At 41.0% G+C, this 9,698-nt stretch overlaps 1 protein-coding gene across 1 annotated transcript in view; it reads right to left on the reverse strand.

Annotated features, from left to right (window-relative positions):
• The window catches only part of CASP8AP2 (caspase 8 associated protein 2), a 40,310-nt gene extending 30,946 nt beyond the window's left edge, over window positions 1–9,364 (reverse strand). Inside the window, exon 1 of the mRNA XM_047102246.1 lies at window positions 9,304–9,364. The gene's annotated coding sequence lies outside the window, so the exon portion shown is untranslated. The remainder of the gene's footprint in view (window positions 1–9,303) is intronic.
• Between the last annotated feature and the right edge of the window lie 334 nt (window positions 9,365–9,698).

The following is a 9,698-nucleotide window of genomic DNA, read 5'->3' on the forward strand; positions in this document are numbered from 1 at the left end:
AACCAAAAAACAAAAAAATAAAGCAGTGTTGGTTCATAATTACAGGAAATGTACCATACTAATATCACGTAATAAGACATTAACAACGGAGAAAACTGGGGAGGGAGATGTAGCATGATAAACAAGATTTCTCTGTACTCCTGATTTTTTTTTTTTTAAGTAAGCTCTACACCTAATGTGGGGCTTGAACTCATGACCCTGAGATGAGGAGTCACATGCTATACCTGAGCCAGACAGGCACCCCTGTGCTTCTGAATTTTACCATAAATCAAAAACCATTCTAACAAATGGTCTCTCAGTAAAAAAAATATTTGTATATTTCATATTAGAGACAAAATATGTGTATCCTAACATCTGCTCAGGAAGAGCATATGATAAATTCAATATTAACTCCTAGCAAACTTGGGAGTTTATGAAAATTTAAGGGACCTTTTTTAAACTGATAAAGGATATATTTCTACTACAAAACAAAACAAAACAAAACCCTCAAACATCATACATGATGATGACACCACAAAAGCATCTCCTTTAAAGTCAAGCTTGCTTCTGTTTGAAAGAAGAGTAAGGCATGAATTGAGACAGAACTGGAAAGAAGCAAAGCTGACATTATTTACACTATGGCCACCAATGTAGAAAATCTACAAATTATTAGAATAAGAGTTTTTTTTAAGTTCCTGAATGTAAGATAAACACACAAAAACACTTTCCTGTATGCCAGCAAAACAATTTTAAGGTGTTTTTTTTTTAACTTTATTTATTTTGAGAAAGAGGGAGAGAGAGCGTTAGAGGGGCAGAGAGGGAGTGAGAGAGAATCTGAGCCACCCAGGCACCCCGCAAGAGTTTTAAAACGTAACTGATAAAAAGATATTTACAACAACAAAACCATTAAGTACACAGAAATTATATTCTCATTCTCTCTCTCTCCCCCTCTCTCTCTCTCTTCCCCTCTTTCTTGGTGCCTGGGTGGCTCAGTTAGCTAAGCATCGGACTCTAGGTTTCAGCTCAGTTCATGATCCCATGGTTCATCGGTTTGAGCCCTGCGCAGAGCCTGCTTAGGATTCTCTGCTTGTCTCCCTGCCTTTCTCTCTCTCTCTCAAAAATAAATAAACATTAAAAAAAAAAAAAAAAGATTCTCTTTCCTCTCACTCTGTCCCTCTCCCTACCCATGCACTTTCTCTCTCAAAAAATAAATAAATAAATTATCAAAAAAAGAAAGAAAGAAAGAAAGAAAGAAAGAAAGAAAGAAAAAGAAAGGCCTAAATCAGGGGTATGGAAACCTTTTCTTCTTACAAGGCCAGAAAGTAAATATTTTGTGCTTGCAGGCCATCTGGTCTGTCACAACCACCTACCCCTGCCACTGAAGCTCAAAAGCAACCAAAGACGACATGTAAACAAATAGGTCTGACTGTGTTCCAATAAAACTTTACTTACAAAAACAGGCAATTTGCTTCTGATCTAAATAAATGGCAAAACATAATTCAATCATATTTAGGAAAACTCAATATCAAAGTTGGCAATTCTCCCCAACTCAATGCAATCCCACTCAAACTTAACAAGTTGACCATAAAAATTAAATTGAAATGTAAAGGGCCTAGGAGAGGCAGGACATTTTTTATTTTGGAGAAAAGGAAGTAAGCTTTTTATTGAAGTATAACATATAGGAAAAAAACCCACCAATCATAAGTATACAGTCCTATGATTTTTGACAACCTACACACATCCATCTAACTACCACCCAGATCAAGAAACAGATCATTATCATCACCCTAGAAGTATTACTCATGCCCTCTTGTAGCCACTATCCACTCCCAAATGTTGGCAAAGATGTGTGGAGAATAAAAGCATGCATACGGCTAATGATTGGTTTGTAGAAGAAGGACCTGCATATCAATGGAAGAGTGGGAGGAAGAGTGGAGATAGGTAGATTCCAAATGAGAACACCATTAACTTTGGAGGAAGGCATATATGAACCTCAGGCAGAAGAGGACTGGGAGATAAGACTGTCAAATTTCATTAGAGTCAAACAGAAGATACTAAATGTCCAACTAAGGAATCTGGCCTTGAAATTTCAGAAGACAAGAGCACTGAAGGTTTCTGAGTTAGAAACACTGGTATAAAGAGAAAAGATTAATATGTGGAATGAACTAGAAAGACAAATGTGTAGGAAAAGAAACTGGGAAGGAGCTTATATAAGAGTCCACATAATAACCCAAGATGGAGACAGTGAGATTGAAAAGGATATTTATATAAGGCATAATAATGAAAGAAAGCAAATAGGGTAGATGCCTAGATATGGGAAATATAAACAATTATCTCCTGCCTGAACTCATTCTCAAGCTACAAACTCTCATTATCTTTGATTCGTCCCTTACATCCACACTCACTTTCAAGTGATCACAAATTCTTAGTGATTTTATTTTTAAATCTCTCAAATTTAACATCTCCTTTCCACTCAGTCATTCCAGTTTTCAATATAATTATTACTCATTTAGGGGCGTCTGGGTGGCGCAGTCGGTTAAGCGTCCGACTTCAGCCAGGTCACGATCTCGCGGTCCGTGAGTTCGAGCCCCGCGTCGGGCTCTGGGCTGATGGCTCGGAGCCTGGAGCCTGTTTCTGATTCTGTGTCTCCCTCTCTCTCTGCCCCTCCCCCGTTCATGTTCTGTCTCTCTCTGTCCCAAAAAAATAAATAAACGTTGAAAAAAAAAATTTTTTTTTAAATAAAAAAAGAAATAATTATTACTCATTTAAATTATTACAAAGTCTCCTAACTAGTTTCCATACTACCAACACCTTTTTCCTTCTACCACTTTCCACACTAAAGCCAAAATCTGTTGACTTGTAACCTGTTTTACTCCCAGGTCAAAAAGCCTTTAAGAACTACCCAAAACAACATTATTGAATTAAGCTTCCCTAGCACAGAACTACAAGGCCTTTCCAGAAATATCACTACTTTTCTCACACTGCTACTCTAACCTACCCTATTCAGCCACATGAGATATTCTGTACTACCACAGCATATTTCTATTTTTTTAATGCTTATTTATTTATTTATTTATTTATTTATTTATTTATTTTGAGAGAACAGGGAGAGGGGGAGGGGGAGAGGTGGGGAGAGAGAACCCAAGCAGGCTCCAGCTCCATGCTGTCAGCACAGAGCTTGACACAGGGCTCAAATTCATGAACCGTGGGATCATGCTCTGAGCTGAAATCAAGTCGGACACTTAACCAACTGAGCCATCCAGGTGCCCCTACCAAAGCATGTTTCTATAATGCGAGGCAGCACACACATTATTGAGAAATAGAGAAATGATGTTAGTGTAATGCAGAAACTATACTGGTTCACACAGGGTTCTTCCCAGATCATTACAGTTTTGCACCATTAACAGCAGCTAAATGCAGCAACTTTTTTTTTTTTAATTTTTTTTTTCAACGTTTATTTATTTTTGGGACAGAGAGAGACAGAGCATGAACGGGGGAGGGGCAGAGAGAGAGGGAGACACAGAATCGGAAACAGGCTCCAGGCTCTGAGCCATCAGCCCAGAGCCTGACGCGGGGCTCGAACTCACGGAACGTGAGATTGTGACCTGGCTGAAGTCGGACGCTTAACCGACTGCGCCACCCAGGCGCCCCTAAATGCAGCAACTCTTGAAGGAATCTAGTCCTACACTGATGCCCTTACCCTAGGTGCCCATCACTCTCCTTTCTTCCTCTTGTCTCAGTACAGTAACAGGCTCTGTCTTGCAAGGGTGTAAGCATGATTTTCCTCAATCTTTGTCAGGGTAGAAATAACCCAAATACCAGGCAATAAGCCAAAGCCATCCAGTCTGCCATCACAGTATTCACATCAAACCTGCAACCTGTGTTTATGTCCCTCTGTTCTTGTTTCCACAAATCAACAGCTTCAATTCTTCCTTTTCCTCCTTCCATCAGCCTATTTCATCTTTCTTCTTTCTTGAGAAAAAATCTATATTGACTGAGATATTCATTAGGAATTTTACTTGCCTTAACTATGCCAACATTTTAATTAAAATTGTTATTGTTCCTGTTGGTGCTCTAGTAACATGAGTAGACAGGTTTTGAGTATTCTGCCCCTATTTTTCCCATAAACCCTGTTTTGGTGAGTTACAGAACTAAAGGTTTTTCAAAAATGCATACATTAAAGCAGAAATGTCTGTACTTGCAGTTCCTGAATTATGCCATGAACCTCAACTCCACAATCTCTTGCTCATTCTATTGCCCTGCCTGGTCTGCTCATCCTCTCCCCAACCCAGCTACCATAAAAGAGAACCCCCTTTTCTGGAGACATAGTCAACCCTCATTCCCTTATTGTACTGACATACTAAATACATCATTACATTTAGCTACCTCCATTGCAATCATTTGCTTTCTAAAGTTGTTCTTAGAGGCACCTGGGTAGCTCAGTTAAGCATACAACTTTTGGTTTTGGCTCAGGTCATGATGTCAGGGTTCGTGGGTTCAAGCTTTGCATCAGGCTCCGCACTGTCAGTGCGGAGCCTGCTTGGAATCCTCCCTCTCTCTTCTTTCTCTGCCCCTTCTCTGTTCACTCCCAGGGCCAGGGCCAGGGCCAGGCAGGGCAGGGCAGGGAAGAGAAAGAGCGGAAGAAAGGAAGAAAGGGAAAGAAAAGAAAAAAAAGTTGTTTTTAGACTTCAGCATGTTTTTAGACTTCTAACCTGAAGGAGTTAGAACATAAGACTGATGAGTCCCATTCCCCCAGTTTTTGATTCTGTAGGTCTAGAGTGAGACATGAATATCTGCAACTCTAAAAAGTTCTCAGGTCATGCTGCTAGTTCAAGGACGACACTTTGAGAACTACCTTTTTAATTTTTTAATTTTTATTTTTTAAAGATTTTATTTTTAACTAATCTCTACACCCAATGTGGGGCTTGAACTTAACAACCCCCAAGACCACAAATCACATGCTCCACCGACTGAGCCAGCCAGATGCCCTAAGAACTACCTTTTTTAGACTAGTGCTGTCCAATAGAACTTTCTATAATGACAAAAATGTCCTATATCTGAGCTGTCCAATATAACACTAACCACATGTGACTACTGAGTACATAAAATATGCATAGTGTGACTGAGTACATTAGTCTCCTATTGCTGCTCTAACAACTTACCACAAACTTAGTGTCTTAACACATATTATCTTACAATCTCATTTGCCACGAAAAGCTCACAGAAAGGATTTCACAGAGCTGTGGTTATTACCATTTCAATAACACCTAACTAGCTCTAAATGCTATTGGGCTCTTATAAAAATGCTTTTGAATGTTGTACTAAGGCAATGAACTCCTGGACATCAGTATCTTATTTTCTATACCTGAAAAGCAAAATTTATTACGTTGTGTTAAACACTTGATGAACAAACACAAGGGGGTAAGGGATAAAGAGTAAATACTGCCACAAAAAGTAGGGATACCAGATCAGATTTATAGACCCCTCTGCTGCCACCTCACAGTGCTGGAAAATTAGGAACTGTTTGTACTAAAACACAAACCAACAGTCAGCAATAAGATGCTAAAGTTAATAAACACATTCCTGTAAGTCCCAATTCACCAAGACCAAAACCAAAAGAGATCATCAACATCTGTCGCCTCCTGACATCTCTACTTCTTTCACTGGCACTAGCATTCCCTAATAGCCTTCTGATACAAGTCCACAATGTTTCTCCCATTTATCCTCGTTCTTTCCTTCTGAATTTTATTTCAGGCTCCACTATACCTATCTAATTACCTCCTCTCTCCAAATATATGCCACACACAATTGCTGGATTCGTTTTTCAGAAGCAATCCTGCTCATTATCACTTCTTGCTCAAAAACTTTCCATTACTTCCCAATGTCTACTGAATAAAGCCCAAACGCCTTACCATGATACACACTAATGCCTACCTTTCTAGCTCCATCATTCACTATCCCAAGGTTTCCAAAATCCCAAGGTTCAGTGAAACTGGGTTCCCGTTTGCAAACACAATTCCTATACCATCTCCCCACTACATCTATGAGCTCACAAGGAAGTATGTGTGTGAATACCTACAGATTAGAATTTGAGAAATGAGGGGTTTAATAATTTATCTTTTTATTTACATCCAAGTTAGCATATAATGTAACAGTGATTTCAGGAGTAGATTCATTAACGCCCCTTACCCATTTATCCCATCCTCCCTCCCACAACCCCTCCAGCAACCCTTTGTTTGTTCACCATATTTAAGAGTCTCTTAGGGGCGCCTGAGTGGCTCAGTCAGTTAAGCATAAGCATCGACTTTGGCTCAGGTCATGATCTCACAGTTCATGGGTTCAAGACCCGCATCAGGCTCTGTGCTGACGGCTGGGGCCTGGAGCCTGCTTCAGACTGTGTCTCCCTCTCTCTCTCTGCCCCTCCCCTGCTCACTCTGTCTGTCTCTGTCTCTCAATAATAAATAAACATTAAAAAATAATAAAAAGAGTCTCTTATGTTTTGTCTCCCTCCCTGTTTTTATATTATTCTTGCTTCCCTTCCCTTATGTTCATCTGTTTTGTATCTTAAAGTCCTCATATGAGTGAAGTCGTATATTTGTCTTTCTCTGACTAATTTCACTTAGCATAATACCCTCTAGTTCCATCCACAGAGTTGCAAATGGCAAGAGAGAAATGAGGTTTTAGAAGTCAGGTGATATATTACACGATTAAGATACTTGGACTTCATCCAGTAGAGAATGAGAGAAACCACTGAAGGTTTTTAAAGCAAGAGAATATCACGATCAAATCTGCATTCCAGGAATTTAACTCTAGCAAGAAAAGTATTGAAAATATTAGTACCAAAAGATAAAGACTATTAAAACAGTGCAGGAGACAATGAGGGGTGACGAAGTCATCAGTAGTGGAAATAAGAAGCAGATCTGAGATTTGTGACAGAATCAAAGATTTAATGGAAAGTGTATTCGAATGTTCAATCTTGACCACTTCAAAACCAGAGCCTGAGTTATCTTTTCAAAATGCAAATCTGATCATGTTCCCTCCTCTACTTAAAACCCTTCAGTGCTTCCTGCTGATTTTAGATTTAAAAATTTTGTCACAACTCTGCTTGCAAAGTCTAGGGAGACCTGGCCTCTGCCCACAATTCCAGAGATAGTCTGTATCCTTCTTCCCCATTTCCCAGCAGGCAGTCTTTACTCTTGATCATACTGACCTTCTTTCAGCTCTTCGGCCATGCCAATTGTTCCCTCCCACCACAGGGCCTCTGCAGGGAATGTTCTTTCCTCAATGCTCTACCATCACTCAACTCCTCGCTGGTATTTTGTCTTAAGTAATGTTTGAGCCTTCCCTGGCTACTCTCTCTCTCCACTATGTCAGGCCCTCTGTTACAAACTCTTATACCACTGTGTCCTTTCTCGATACGGCCTCTTTTCAGTTTATAATTACATTTTTGTGCGATTCCTACAGAAATGTCCATCTCACCCACTGGAATGTAAGATCCATGAAGACCAGGACTGACTCTGTTCTGTTCACCACTGTATCACCAGCTCTCAGGACAGGGCCTTGCAAGTTAGTAGGTAATAAAAAATTATATTTGTTGAATTACTGAAATCCCCAATTTATTAACAATAACTCCAAAGTTCCTAGCTTTGGTAACAAGGTAGTCATGCTTTTAACTGAAACAGAGAACCAAAGAAGACATGATAAGTTATCTGTATGACATCCAGGTGAAGATGTCTAATAGACAACAGGAAACAGGAGTATGTAGCACAAAACATACTTGGTAGAATTGAGAGTTGAGATTACTGTCTTGAAATCACAAAGGCTAGTGATTCTCCTAAAATAGAAGGGAGGAGGGAAAAGAGGAAGGATTATGTATCAGAATCTCTTGGAAAGAGGGGTTTTATTCACATTTGCTCTCACTTTCCCCTAAATGAGGACCTCAATATATAATTAGAGGGACTACTGACAGAGGAGTGTTGCACCTAAACAGTGTAAAGGCAAAGGTTTACATGTTTAAAACCATGATGATCAAAGAAAAGAGTTGAAAGCTCACTCATAATCATTTTAGGAACAAAGCACATGAAAGGAGGATTACCTAGCCTTTTGTGATAGGACAATGTCTTAAAGACAGTCTAAAGGAAATTTTCCTTAAAAAAAAAAAAATTGAAGGAATGAAGTTAAGCATTTATAGAGGAAAACACGAAAAAGCCAGGGGAGGAGGAGAGTGTCTTTTAAGGTTCCTGGGAAAGGTTAAATCTAATACACCAAGATCCCCAAAGAAAATGTAAAGAGAAAATAACAAACACTACATATACTGAACACTACGTGCCAGGGCCTTAAATGTTCCAAATACATTATTTTAAATCTTCCCAAAATCCCGAGAAGTATATACTATTCTTTTTCCCGTTTCACAGTTGAGGAAACATATAACAAATGATTAAGAAACTTGCCCCAAGGTCAAACAGGTGTTAAATGGAATATTTGGGATTAGATTCCCACTGTCTTTAAAGCCAAATAACAAAATCAAGAATATTCGTGAGAAAAGTATATATTTTTTTCTTTGAAAGGGGGCCACCTCTTGTGAAATGGGAAGAAATGCTAGAAGATAATTGGGGTGGGGGTGGGGAAATTTTTGCTCTGGTCTCTGTCCTCCAATCAAAGAAGCGCTGAGTGAGATGGGGGAGGGGCACTGAGGAAGGGTAGAGGTTTGGAGCTATAGCTGCGGAGAATGGGAAAGACCAGGGAGGAATCTGGGAAAGACCAGGGAAGAATCAGTCAATGCCAACCCGATCCCCGAAGCACAAATCCTGAGATTCTGCACATTCTACATTAACATCTGAGTTGGGGCCAACTATGTGTCAGGTATGGTTCTAGGCGTTGTGGAGATAACTTCTCTGGGTATAAGAGTAGCGAAAACAACCAACATCAATGATCACCTTACACTTAACGAAAGACCCATTCCTCCAGAATCCCATCCGGAAGCCTCAAGAAGTGCATTCCAAGACAAGATTGGTTTTGGGGGGAGGGGCGGGAGGAGCGGTCGAAAGCGTAGTTCCTACGTGCTCTCACCCCAATTCCCCCCTGGATCCTCTCGAGGGACCAGAGAGGAACGCGAATGCTAGCCCTGAAACTGCACCCGAGGGCAGCGGGAAAGCGGCTACCTAAGGGCCCCGGACATCAGGCGCGCCCCCCCCTTCCCCGACTCCGTGATTCTCTTCGACGCCTGGGCTCCCCGAAAACCGCTTGCTTCCGCTTGGAGCACTACCGTGCCATACAGCCTATTCCCAAGAGCCCCGAGCGGACCGGACCCCCACATCAACTTACCCGCCCTGCCCAGCCCAAGATAGCTGGGGCTCCTTTCTGGACACCGAGGTCTCCCAGGCATCTCCACCAATGCCAGAACGCACTCAGGACGGGGAGGCGGGACCGAGCACCCATGGCCAATCAGACCAGACGTACAGCACGTCCCGGCGCACAGAACTAGTTCCCGCCTTTAGGAGGGCGAAAAAAAAAAAACACGATTGGCGCCAAACTCGCGTAAGCTGGTGCGGAGTTTAAGGGAAAGAGGCGGGGCCTACGCTGTTGCAGGAAGGGGCGGGGCTTGGAGCTGTTAAGGGCGGAGTCTGGGAGAAGCTCTTTAATGAAAGGGAAAGTAAACTCTAAGGCCCTGTCATTTATTTGGTCTTTTATTCTATAAATTCTGTTGAGTATGAACCGCG

The sequence above is a fragment of the Lynx rufus genome, unplaced genomic scaffold, assembly GCF_022079265.1.
Source record: "Lynx rufus isolate CCGP_SWC_20201006 ecotype Redwood Valley unplaced genomic scaffold, mLynRuf1.p SCAF_6, whole genome shotgun sequence".
NCBI lineage: Eukaryota > Metazoa > Chordata > Mammalia > Carnivora > Felidae > Lynx > Lynx rufus.